Genomic DNA, 13,453 nt, shown 5'->3' on the forward strand with positions numbered 1-13,453 from the left:
GGTGAGAGCAGGTGCACCTTGCTCCTCTTCCAGCTGATAGTTGGGTGGTCACTGGCCCCCTCAAGCCTCAGCAGCAGCTTGTGAAAGTGAAGGAGTGACCACCCACTGGTTCCATCAATCATCCACTTCATCCAGCGCTAAAAACAGACTCACCATTTCTGAGAAACTGGGCAGTGTATCTCACTGCACACCACCCAGACAGAGCCTTCACAATGTAGATCTTTCTCTTAGGGCCAGCCACTTCTCAGAAGTCCATGTAAGATCCACCTACATGGTTGACCAAGGGCCACCCCCTCTCTGCTACTAGCCTTCCTAGGGGCCCTCCCTCTCCCTCTGTCAGATCATACATGCTTAGAGTGCACCAGCAACTTAAATTCACCCTAATCATAAAACACCGGGAAACACCCACTTGGCCCTGTAGTTTGCACACAGATGTTCAATAAACATTTACTGAACTAAATGAAGACTATTCTCAAATATTTAAAAAATGCCCTACCAAGTCTATCAGAATTATTTAAATTATCCATCACATTATTTCTGTTTATTTGGGTAGATAATTAAAAGATGACTTTTAAAATTCTTTAATATTTATTGGTACCTGCTGTGTGCCAAGCATTTTCAAGCATGAGCCGGTTTCATTTTCACAACACTGTGAACTGGGTGTGTTAAACCCATTTTATAGATAAGTGAAATGAGGCTCAAAGAGAGATTCAGACATGTCCAAGGTCATAGAGCTGGGAAGCAGAAGTCACAGGATTCTAACCTAGATGGATCCAACTTTCAAGAGGGTGCTCTTTTCAGCACATCAGGCTGCCTCCCACAAATGCACAACAGATCGCAGCACCAAGAGTGACCTAAAGAGACAGAGGCAGCAAAGTAGTATGTAGGAAGACTGCAGCCACACAGCAAATCTGAGGCTCCCCACTGCCTTGCCCTGGGGAAATCGTTTTGAGGTTGGCTAAGCTTTGCCAAAGAAAAGTGGAGAGGGGACTGGCCCCTGCTCCTCTAGGCCCCTGTGACTGCTAGGCTGGTTCTCCCCCTCCCTGCTTTCCCCCACTACCCAAGTGATCTGGCATTTCATTTAGGGCTGCCCTGCTTGGTTGTCTGAGTGTGTGAGAGGCCTAGAAGCAGCAAGGATCTATCCTTGGATACTCCACTCCCACCTCTCTCCCCACAGGACCAAGTGACTCCTGGGCCCAGGTACCCCTTTGTTCTCAGGGCCCAGGAGACAGATAGGAGAGTGGTGGAAAACATGAGTGGTCTGACCTGCCACGTTTGAACATGCCTGTCACCCCCCATGCCTGCCAGAATCTGCCTGACAGGTGAGCAGCTGTGCACCACATCTGTCTGTCCATCTGTCTCCCTCTCAGGGGCCTGCAGAGAGCCAATACTCCTCAGGGAGGGGAGGCCCTAGACCTGAAGCAGCTCCCTTACTTTGGATGTTACTCAGCAGGGACTAGGCAAGGTGGGGCAGGATAAGTGTGCCTCAAAACCCGACCCCTGCCCTGCCAACCGCCAAGTCCCCTTCACTGCCTCCCCTCCCCTACCCTCCCCTCCTCACTACTCTCCTAGCTCTTCCTGCCAAGCTCTGCAAATTACCACACATGCCAATAAGTCATTAGAAACCAGAACGGCAAATGTGGGGTTGCCATGGAGACCAACACCAGGGAGCTGGCAGCCCTGGGGGCCGGCCGGTGGCTCAGGTGTGCTTCAGGGAGAGCTGGGAAGGTCAAAATGCCTGGCAGAGGGTATATGCACTACTGGGGCGCTGATTTTAGGCAAGGCTCTGCCTCTGCCTGCTTTTCCTCTCCCTTCCGTCCCACGGCCCTGGGTCCTGCCCACCTGCAGCTTGTTATGGGTGATAAATGCTGCATAGGCTTCACGAGGGCAGGTGCAGCCGGGGCCAGTGGGCTGGGTCCTCTCCCTTCCCAGAGCTGTGTCTCTACCCAGAGCAGGTGGCTGTGAGAAAGCCCACCTGGGGACCAGTTCCAGGACAAAGAACACAGACAGATCTGAGCAATCTGGGCTGGCTGCGGATGTTTGGAGGAAGCTGAGGCGCAGGGAGGGGCTGAGGTCAGGACTGGAACTCAGAGCTGCACATCTTCCTGTGCTGGTGCTCACGTCGCCTCTGCCCAGTTCTTAGCACGGTGCTTGGGCCTTTATATGCACACGTTTGTTGAACATGTAAAAATATACACATACAATTGTTGTAACGGATGAGTTCATGAGAGAATTCGTGTAAGCATCTGGGATTTCTGACAAAACAGGAGTGGACCGTGGGTTGCAGTCCCAGCTCATCCACTAACTCAGCGTGACCACACACAAAACCACTCCTTCCTGGGCCTCGATTTCATTGTCTGGAGAATAAGCAGGTTGCATTTCAGACACAGTGTATTTCCAGCCATGTTCCTTGGAGCCACCAAGTTATGAAGCAATCCCTCCAGGGTGGCTGGGAGGTCAGAAGGAGGCCAACTGGGTCCTGATCCACCACTTGGCTTTTGCCTTGTATTTAGTTTCCTGATGCTGCTGTGAGCAAAGGGCCGCAAACTTAGTGGCTAAAAACAACACAGACATATTCTCTTACAGTTCTGGAGGCCAGAAGTCCAAAATAGGTCTCCCTGGCTTCAGGCTAGCTGTCGGTAGGGTTGTGTTTCTTTCTGGAGGCTGGAGGGGAGACTGTTTCCTGGACTATCCCAGCTTCTTACACAGGGATCTACAGGCTGCCCACAGGCCCTGGCCCATGGCCCCTTCCATCTTCAACACCAGCACTGGCAGGTCCAGCCTTTCACACATGGCATTACCCAGATGCTGACTTCTGCCTCCCTCTTCCACCTTTAAAGGACCCATGTGATTACACTGGACCCACCCAGATAATCCAGGATAATTTATTCTTAAGTCAGACATCAGCAATCTTCTTTCTCCCTTGTCATGGAACATAACATATTCACAGGTTCTAGGGATTAGTACATGGACATCTTAGGGGGCCCATTATTCTGCCTACCATACATTGAAAAATGGATTAACTTCTATAAATGTTTGAAAGCCATAGAACCAGAGGGCTTCCTGTTGCCATCAGTTCTGAAGCACTATGACCTAGGCTCTTCTCCTTTTCTCCATGGGGGATACGCAGAGGAGCTCTGGGTCTGCCCATCAGAGGTGAATGCTGGCAGGCTTAGGCTATTTTGTGGGCTGTGCAGAGATGGGTCTCTATGCCCACCAGCGAAGAGGTCTCTGGGGAGTAAAGAATGAGGACTGTTTTCGGGGATTGGCCCTGTCTCAGCTTCTTCACCTCCATTCCCTATATACCCCCAAATTCAGATGACCCTGCAGTTGTCTGCTCATTTTTATTTCCATGCGAGGTTACATGCAGCAGTGTGTGTGTGTGTGTGTGTGTGTGTGTGTGTGTGTGTACCCACCCGTGCACACTTTACCTGTTGCAAAAGGCATGCCAATCTAACAGTAATAAAGGTGAGATAGCATCTTGTCTTTCCATACTTTGACCTTCAACGCTGTCCTCTTCCAAGATTCATGAATGGTCCCAGATTGTTTAGAACAAATTCTAGAAACAGCAGCTAAGCTCAGAAAGCATAGGGTCTTAGACCTTTCTGAGCTTAGGTACTGTTTCTGCTAGCAACTTTCCAGGCCCATAATGCTCAGCTCTCACCTCTGCAGGTGAGACAGGCTCTTTCTTGCCCCTGGGGGAGATGGTGGCCTCTCATTCTTCCATACAGCATAACCTCTGTTCTCATCTCCACAAGACACCCTCTGCCAACTGCTTGGGACCCAGTAGGAATCAATAACTCTTATGGGCAAGGCGCCCTGGGCAGTAATCACAGCCCCGCAGTTTTATGATTGCATGCAAATTACTCACCTCTCTCAGCCTTATTTTCTTCCCTCAGTATAAACTGGCAGCTCATTCCCATTCCCACGTCTACCACATGCCCCAGGGGATCCCGGAAAAGAAATGTGATGAGGTAGGGGACGCTGTTCTCTAGAGGAGTGGCCCTGGGGAAATTGAGAAAAGGAACTAACGTTTATTGAGCTTCTACTTTGTAGCAGGTACTTTACACAGATTAGCTCATTTAATGTGGTAGTTGAGAATCAGGGCTCCAGAGTCAGCGAGATTTGGGGGCTGAATTCTGGCTCTGCCACTTGCTGGCTGTGTATGGCCTCCAGGCTTTAGTGTCCTCAACTGCAAAATGGGGGAAAATAATACCTACTTCACAGCGTTATGTGGATGAAATGAGATGTGGATGAAATGCAGTGAAGCTTCAGGCACTTCATAAGCACTCAATAATGTTAGCTCTTATTATTATTAACAACCCTAGGAAGTGGATGTTATTAACTCAGATTTATAGGTGAGGAAACTGAGGCTCAGAGCGGTTAAGTAAGATGCCCAAGGGAAGGTGGCTAGGGACCGCGAATTCTGACCCAATGCCAACTGATTCCACTTCCTCTGGATTGTAGCCATAAGGACAAAAGCCTCAGGCTCAGCCTCTGCGTCTTCCGGGGGGTTGTGCTGGGGTACCGCGGATGTGCCCCTCTTTCTCAGGCTCCGAGGACCTAGAGGAGGGGAGAAGTCTGTCTAGTAGTGGCCTGCTTTGCCTATGGGTCTCTTGGCTCCTGCATTTTGCCTGGGGGCTAGAGGCAGGGAGGAGAGCATCTCCCCCCACCATGTCTTGGGTGGGTGAGGGCACTACCAATGGATCCTAGTCTGCTCCACTCTGGCGATCTCTCTCTATACTTCAGAGGTGAGCTCACACCCCCAAGATCCAGGGAGAGGACTCACTCACCCCTCATGGGGGAGGAAGTTTGCTCATTTTGGTGCAATTTTATTTCCAGTTCACGATATCTGGAACGACCAGGAATGTCACAGGAGTAACCTACCCAACAGGGGCCCATCCAGGCAGTGAGAGGAAGGGAGAAGAGAAGCTGCTGGAGCCTGGGTAGATACACGGAGCCTAAGGGAATTCCAGAGAACATGGCTCCAGACACCAGTGAGCTAAGAGGCCAAGATTTCCAGCGTGCAGACCTGGGACAATGGCCGGAGCTGGAAATGGGACTCCCTGAAGCCAGAGGACTTCCAAGATCAGAGATCATCTGGTCTTGGGCAGGAGAGGGCAAGGACACTAGATAATGGATTTCCTTCTGGAAAGGGTGGCTTTCCATGTCTCTGGAGAGAGTACACGGGGCATCGGAAACCCAGGTGGGAAGCAGGGACTGCTCAGAGACAGAAGACCCTGCCCTTGCAAGCTGCCACGTGGGCTGCCTTACTCCCACTCAGTGCCCTCCCCTCCAGTGGCGCCACCCTTCTCTCCTCTCACCCTGCCAGCTCCAAGTTCTCTGTGCAAGAATCCTTCCCACTGCAGAGTCGAACCTACTCCATTTTCCAAGCCTAAATCAGCCGCGCCCCCCTGAGGAAGCGTTCCCTATATAACTCCCACACAAAGCTCACAGTTCTGATAACATTTATAGTCTAAATCACACAGTTTAGCACTCGGTTTTAAATACTGTCTGGTATTATTCCCTCATTATTTTGTGTGAGTATAAGTTCTGCCTCCCCAGCTGATCAGTAGGTTTCCTTACCAGTGAAGACTGTGTCCTGTGCTTTTTTATTTCCTTCCCAACCTCACACCCCACACTGCCTAGGACAGTGCTCAGAGAATCCTTGGTGGGGATGTACTGATTGGCTGAAACAGCTCCAATGGCTGCAGAGGGCAACCAGGCAGCACTTACTAGCTGCTGAGGGAAATGCTGGAATGGATGGCTGACGATCAGGGTTGTTAAAAAGTCAAATCATGCCGCTCCAGGCCCCAACCCTGCAAGAGCCCATCTTACTCCGAGGAAAAATGCCCCTCCTCACCAGCTCCAGAACTTTCCCAGAGCTAGCCTCCTTCTGACCCTCTGACTTTATCTCCTGCAACTCTGTGCTCACCACATTCCAGCCGTGCCATCCTCCATGCCGCCTCCCATTCTCCAGGCATGGCCCTGACTCCCTGCCCTTGCACCTGCTGTCCCCTCTGCCCAGCTTGCCCCAACTTCGGTGCCCCCTCTCATCTCCCCTCAGATGTCACCTTCTCAGTGAGGTCTCTGCAGCCACCCTGCACAAGATAACAAACTCCCCCTCTCCCAACTGACCCTCCCATTTCCCTTCCCTGTTTTTTCTCTTTAGCATTTACCAGCCTCCAATATGCCATTTCCTTTATAAGTTTATTTTACTGCATCCCCAGACAATAAACTAAAAGCTCCTGAAGGGCAGAGGTCTGTCTGGTTGTTCACTGCTGTCTGCCCTAAGTGCCTGGCTACATGCTTCACAAATACTTGCTGAACGAAGAGACTCCAGCCCCACCCCATGTCTGAGACGGCTGAGGCCTGGTGGCACTCAGAGATGGGCAGCGGACAGGATGATTCTGCAGGTCCCCTCGCAATGTAGATTCCACCATTCAACCCCTGGGCCCAATTCTGGGCAGGCACTCTCTCAAGCTTGAGGCCTGAAGCTGTCTGAGCCCCAGCAGAAGGCAGGGGAAGAGGAGTGGTGACAGCCAGGCAGGGTGAAGTGTCAGATTCTCTCTTTCCTCTTTCCTCCTACACAGCTTTTAAATGTCTTGCTTCCCACCAGCTGCCCCTCTGTGGTCATTCCCCCTTCTGGGCATCACCACCTTTGCCCTCCCAGGCCAAAGACAGACACTTTCACCAAGCACATTTGAATGCTTATTTTGAGAACATTTTAGAAGTAACCTTTGCTGCTTTTCTTTTCACTTCCTCCTTTTTCCTTCCCCCTGAAAAGATGAGATAGGACAGACCCATTCTTCCTGGGGAACCCAGGCTTGTTGCCTGATAATCACTGCCCTGCTCCCTTCTTCCGTATGTTTTTCCCTGAAGAACCTGCCTTGTGAGATGTTTGTAAATAGAGACAATTGTACCTGGTTTTCCTGAAACACGAGTCTGCCTTGTTAGAGATATCCCACCGACAGCACAAATCACAAGCCTTCCCCATCTCTCTCCACCTTATCTGGGGTCTGGGCCCCATTCTCACGTCTCCCAGCGAGCCACCCTTGCATTGGTTCCCACCATGTGTCCATGGGCACTGACTCTTAAGGTCCAGCTTCTCTGAGGCTAGTGGCTCCATGTAGCCCCGAGGCACTTAGCTGAGACAGAAGAAAACAATGCTGGATCTTAAATATCACACCCTGCAGGAGCAGCAGGAAAAAAAAGGTCATAGAGACCCTCTCTGAAGATCCCAAAAAGGAGAAAGGCAGCCACTGGCTTGGACAGGGCTGGCTTAGGGAACTTCTTCCTGGAGGGAGGGAAGGAGGAGAATGGGCTGGATGACCCAGAGCACCCTCCAGGCCCAAGGAATACCAGATTCGGGGGTGGTGAAGAAGCAGGGGGAGTCCTAAAGTCAGAGAGAAGGGCTAACTCCCTCTCTTGGATCTTTCCTAGCTATACGTCCTTGAACAAGTCTGAGTCTGTTTCTTGGCTTTTAAGGTTAGGGATAATGAGAGTTAACTACCTATCTAATAGGAGTATTTTTGAAAACTTAATGGGATAAGGCAGGCAAAGCAGTTGGCGCAGTGCCCGGCACATAGTAAATGCTCAATAAATGCTAGGTATCATAATTAGTGTTCTTACCCTGTGAGAGGTAGAAGCTGAGAAACAGTTATTGCCCCAGGAACCCTCTGCCTGCGCTTTACCTTGGATCTCACTTCGGGTCCATCAAATGCTGAGCAGCAGGGAAGGTGTGGGTGGAAGAAACACAGAAAAAAACTGAATTCCAAACCAAACCTGGTTAAACTCACCTCCTAAAAGGCAGCCCCCTCAGACCAAGGCGTCTCCCAGGTCCCTAGGAAGTGCCAGAAGGCAGAGTGCAAGGCCTAGCAGCCCTGGGTTTGGAGCAGAGTCTGCTTGATGAGGGTTTAGAATGTGCAGGAGACCAAGGTCATGAGACTAAACCCCAGCAGGGATGCACCAGGTCCCCTGCACCAAAACATGTGGGGATGTTCTGGGCGACCAGCCAGCCCCACTGGAAGCCCAGCTCCCAGCACTGGAGACAAAGAGGCTGAGGGGGACGTGTCAGTGGTGATGGTGACATCCACAAAGAGCAATCAACACATACACACCCTGGTATCTTTTCATACACAATGCCTGTGCCCCAAATACCCTCATCACCAGTGTCCCCAGACCCACCATCTCTGCCTGGTTGATTCCTTTTCAAGCCTTGGCCCAAATATCACATCCTTTGGCAACCCTTTCCTAATCTGCAAACAGCAAACAGAGAGTCACTTTTTTTTTTTTTTTAAGACAGAGTCTTGCTCTGTTGCCCAGGCTGGAGTGCAGTGGTGTGATCTCGGCTCACTGCAACCTCTGCCACCTGGGTTCAAGTGATTCTCCCACCTCAGCCTCCTGAGTAGCTGGGATTACAGGCGTGCGCCACCACGCCCGGCTAATCTTTGTATTTTTAGCAGAGATGGGGTTTCACCATTTTGCCCAGGCTGGTCTTGAACTCTTGACCTCAAGTGATCCACCTGCCTCAGCCTCCCTAGGATTACAGGAGTGAACTGCCATGCCTGGCTGAGAGTCACCTTTTTATCTACTTATCCCTATAGTCTAACACTTGTTTCATTATTGTCTATGGGACTGACTCCTCCATCTAATAATAACAACAATAATAATATTACTTACATGGCACTTACTATATATACCACATACTGTTCTAAGCTCATTACATGTAACACCTCATGTAGTCCTCATGAAAACTTTATGAAGTAGGTACTTTTATTATCCCATTTATAGATCAGGAAACTGAGACAAAGAGAGGTTACATGACTTGCTCAATGTCACCCAGCTAGAAGTGGTGAAGCCTGGATTTGAACTCCAGCAGTGTGTCTCCAGAATCTCTACTCTTACGGTGAACTCCTTGAAGGCAGGGACATCTAATCTGTCTCTTTGTCCCCTGCACCTAGCACAGCGCCAAGCACACAGTAGGTACTTAGAAAAGATGGGTTGACTGAATAAGCAAATGCCTGATTGAGGCTAACTTGGTGAAATTTCAGCCTCTGAGCTGTAGGCCAGGAAGACCCAGGCCCCGCACCGGAAAGTAATAGATAAAGGCATCTTTCTGACTCGTCCTCTCTCAGCAATCTAATCACATGCTGCTGTCTGTCTTTTTTGCATATCTCTTGTCTTCTGTTTTGTTTTGTTGTCTGTTTTAGCTACTTCATTTTTGTCAAAAGTGTTTTTTGTTTCTCAGTTTATCTTCTGCCTTTGTCTTCCTTCTCTTCTGTTCCTTGGTCACTCTCCCCATTCCTACCCCATTCCAGCCTCCAACCATTGTCCTTGCCCTTCCCTGGAGTCCTTGTGGGCTTGAAAGCTTCCAGTCCCCATCCTTTGTCTTGGAGCTTTTATAAAGAGTCCAAGCCACATAGATTAAGAACACAAGTGACACTTATTCATTAGACGGGCCGTAGACCAAGCTTCTATATCCTGACCCTGAATCAATTCTACCTGAATGCAGGTGGGGTGTGGGCTGAGGGACTGCCTGCCTACAACTTGTCACATACCTGTGTAGGATCACACAGTATCCTACACAGGACAAACGTCATTGCCCTCCCTGTCTCCTCATTCAGGGTCCCAGTTCCTCTAGGAAGCCTTCCTTGATCACTTAAGAAAGCTTATTCACACAACCGTTCAGCAAATCCTTATGCATATTAATAGTCTAACTGGGAGATAAGGCCCCATGAAAAGGCAGGTTGTAATGTAAGCGTTAGTATAAGTGTACAAGTTACCAGATGTCACAGATATCATAGGGCCAAATGAACTGCAGATATAAGTGATTTCAAAATGGAGATCTATATGACCTGGAGCAAGTGGTTTCTCTTCTCCAGGCCTCAATTTCCTTGGCTAGAAAACAGGGGATGGTAATGCAGACATCAGAAGGTTGTCAGCAGGACTGAGCAGAATAACTTTTGTAATGTTCCTCACATAGACTGGTGCATAGTAGGTATTCAATAATAAATTTGATTCCTTCCCCTTTCTCTGTCTGAAGCACCAGCCTTCTACTCAGCCCTGGGCTGCCAGATAAATGGTGAGATGTGACCTGGTCCATCCTTTCAGGTCAGAAAAGTATCTTAAGGACACGATGACTTAAGCGGTACCTGGCACTTTAGAGGTCACTCAGTGTGATAATTCACTAGCATTGTTCATGTTCCTCACCTCTGCCCCCTCAAGCTGTGGATCTTTGAACGAGCCTGGCAGGAACAGAGCTAATCAGCCGGCAAGTCCAGATACAAGTGTAGTCTGCCTGAGATATAGAGGTTTGTTTACCGCTGTATCTTCAGCTTCTAAAATCATGCGAGGCACACAGTAGGCACTCAAGAAATAGTTGTTGAATGGGTAAAATTTTCAAAAAAGCAATGGAGTTTCCTTTTCCTTTCAAATAAACAACATAAGGGTGTGGGGAGTAGGAGGGGCAGGTGAGTAAATGACAGGGTGCAAGGGACACCAGGGCCAGGCAAATGCAGCTGCCAGGCCCACCAGCCCAGGCTCCTCTGCAAAAGGGATGCAGCAAAGCCAACAGTGCATGTGCTCCCACCAGCAGGATGAGTGGGAGTGCGTGCACGCCTGGCTTACGGTTTAAGCTGCAGTTTACAGGAGAAGCGGGGCAAAGGTGGAGACAGAGACTGGGAAGAAACGGAGATATCTGGGGAAGAATGAGGAGGGTAAGAGAAAAGGAAGAGCAGTGTGAGGGGGAAAAGGGACGTCAAGAGTGTTAGAGGAGGGAAGTGAAGAGCGAAGGAGAGGAGGATGAGGGGGAGGAGGAAGAGGGGAGGCACAGGAAAGAGGATTCGGAGTGGGGAAGAACTGTGTTGAATTAGAGAGGGAACCTGCTGTACTAGCCTGGGTGGAATCAGCAGATCTCCGAGTTCTTACTGCCACTCGGTGTCTCCCTGGGAGGAGACTGCATTAGGGAGAGGGTGTGGATTTGGGGGTGTTTCTAGGTGCCAGACCCTGGGCAGATCTCAATCTCCCAGGCACTGAGGACTTTAGTTCCATCCTTTGCAAATAATGAGGTTCCATCCCAGGTCCAGAGACAGCCCTCCGCAAGAAGGAGAAGTCTGAGTCAGCCCAGGGGAAGGAAGAAGGCCTAGGAGGCTCAGACCCCTAGCTCTGCCCTTCTGTTTCCATCGTTTCGCCACAACGGCACCCGGCCAGGAAAGTGGGTCAGGCCACCCACAGGTGACTTTTTCTGGTAGCAACAGGGCCCAAAGGCAAGGGAACTCCAGTGCCTAGAACAGAGCCCATCCCCACTCTCCATGCCCAGTGCTCTTTTTTGGAGGGAGCTTTAAGAAGCAGTGGGCAATGGGAGGAGCTCCTGGCCTCTTATTCAGGGACAAAATGCTGGGCCACAGCCCATGCTAGAGTGGCAGGAAAGGGGGGCATGGAGCCTGCTATCGGCCTGGGTGCATAGGGAGACCTAGATCTTCCCCTTTGATAGTGACCAAGCTGGCAGGAAGCCACCTCTACTGCCCTGACCTAGGGAGGCTGTTCTCCCCACCACCCTAGGTCCTGGGGTTCTCAAGCAGAGGGCCTGTCAGTACATCTCTGGTACATCCTCAGTACATCCCTGCTCAGTACAACTGAGCGCTGTGCCCAGCCCACCCCCTCCAACCCTGCCAGTCGCCCAATTAGAAGCTGCGTTGGCTCCAACAGATGGGAGCTGCGGCAGCCTGAGGAACGGAGCACAAAGCCCAGCTGACATTTTCCTTCCTGTTCGTTTGGGTGGGGGAGGAAGGGTAGGGAGCACAGTACTACCCCCAGGGCCCCTCCCCAGGGTCCGGGTCTCCTGCACCTCTTTAGCTTCTCCGCTCGGCCCTAGATGGAGCTCAGTTCCCCCTCACCCCGCGGCTCCTCGCCGGTTGGGCAGCCAGAGCCTGCGCCACCCTTTGCCAGCAGGACAGACGGCCCACCTGTGGCTGGCCAGCCCATCCTGTCTCCTTGGTGCTGTGGTGGGCTCAGAACCACCCTTCCGTTTCCGCTTCCCCCTGCCGGAGTCCCCAGGCTGAGCCCCAGGCCGGCCCATCCCCCACTCCAAATGTCCCATCCCAGCCTGCGGTCGGACCCCAGCCGGCCGGCCCGGGAGGAGCCTAGCTCCTGGTTCCAGATACTTCAGGCAGACCCAAGGCCACCTTGTCCCTCCGCACAGACTCCCGAGCGCCAAGGTGGAGAAAGTCCCCAGGCTCTGGAGCGCTTCCAGCCTGCCAGTCCGCCCGTGTCACGCCCTCCCTAACCTCGCTGCCGCCTCTCGGCTCCTCGACATTTCCAGGGCCCCGCTCTACCCAGCAACAGTTTAGGGGAGGTTCTGGTCTCTCCGGGCGAAGGCCAAGGCGCCCCTTTCCTGGCCGCTTCTGGGCATTCTCCAGCCCTCCGTCCCTCTCCCCCTCGGCCGCCTCCCTCTCCCAAGTCGCCGGCTCCCCTGCAGGCGTCTCGGCGGAAGGCAGCGGCCGGCCCTCCCCCGGCCCCCACCCAGGTCAGGCGGAGCTGCGGTGCCGGGGCAGGAGCAGGGAGCCCTGAGGCGGCTGTTCCGGCTGCTCCCGCCGCGTCCGCCTTGGCCATGCCAGCTACCTCGGTGTCCACGACTCCCCGGCTGCGGCGGCGCTGCCCAGGTCAGCCCCGAAGCCGCACACTCACCCGGTGGGCGCCGTCCGCAGTCCGCCACCCGCGCCGCCGCGCTCTGCTTGCCTTTCGCCCGGGGTCGGGCTGGGAACGCTGGTCCGCGACCTCCCGCCGCGCGCGCCGTCTGCACAGGCCCGGGAGGCTCGGCGGGCGCCCTCCCTAACGTGGAGTTATCCTGGGAGCGGCTCCGGGGCCCAGCCGGTGAGGGCGATGGCAGAATTCCAATCCGTCCCCACCCCCTCTCCGCGCCCTGGGCGCGTCGTGGCCAGAGGCTGGCGGGCGAGAGCCGGGCTCTCCTTAAGAGCGCCGCGCGTTTGCAGGTGCCCGGAACAGGCCCTCGCGGCGCCCGGCACCCCCTCCACGCGCGCCCCTCCTCCTGGCTTCGCGCTCGCCCTCCTCACTCGCTTCTCCGCCGCTCTCCCAACCTCCCCAGCCCACTCCGGTCGCCTCCTCCCAGTCTGCATGCCACGCCAACCCCCTCCAGTCCCGCTGCCATTTTAACTCCTGAGTGGCCAGAGGCCCCCTCTACCTAACGCACACACGCCCGGGAGGAAGGAGTTGGGTGGGGCCAGACGCTAAAGCTTGAGCTGTCCTTGTGCCTAGAGACACAAGGCTTGGCTGAGAGAAGGGGCACAGCCCTTGGGTCCGGGAAGAGAAGGGTTGGCTTCTCTCATACTGCCTCGGACCCTCTTGCAAAGGCCAGGAGGACAAATGGGGAATTCAGCAGCTTTGTGAGGACAGGTGCAGCTCAGTCACAGCATTCACCTAAGATCACGTTTTT

At 52.7% G+C, this 13,453-nt stretch overlaps 1 protein-coding gene across 1 annotated transcript in view; it reads right to left on the bottom strand.

Moving 5' to 3' along the window:
• Positions 1-13,097, bottom strand: part of LRRN2 (leucine rich repeat neuronal 2) — a 68,128-nt gene extending 55,031 nt beyond the window's left edge. The window contains exon 1 of the mRNA XM_023187008.2: positions 12,688-13,097. The gene's annotated coding sequence lies outside the window, so the exon portion shown is untranslated. The remainder of the gene's footprint in view (positions 1-12,687) is intronic.
• Positions 13,098-13,453: the final 356 nt, after the last annotated feature.

The sequence above is a fragment of the Piliocolobus tephrosceles genome, chromosome 1 (genome assembly GCF_002776525.5).
Source record: "Piliocolobus tephrosceles isolate RC106 chromosome 1, ASM277652v3, whole genome shotgun sequence".
NCBI lineage: Eukaryota > Metazoa > Chordata > Mammalia > Primates > Cercopithecidae > Piliocolobus > Piliocolobus tephrosceles.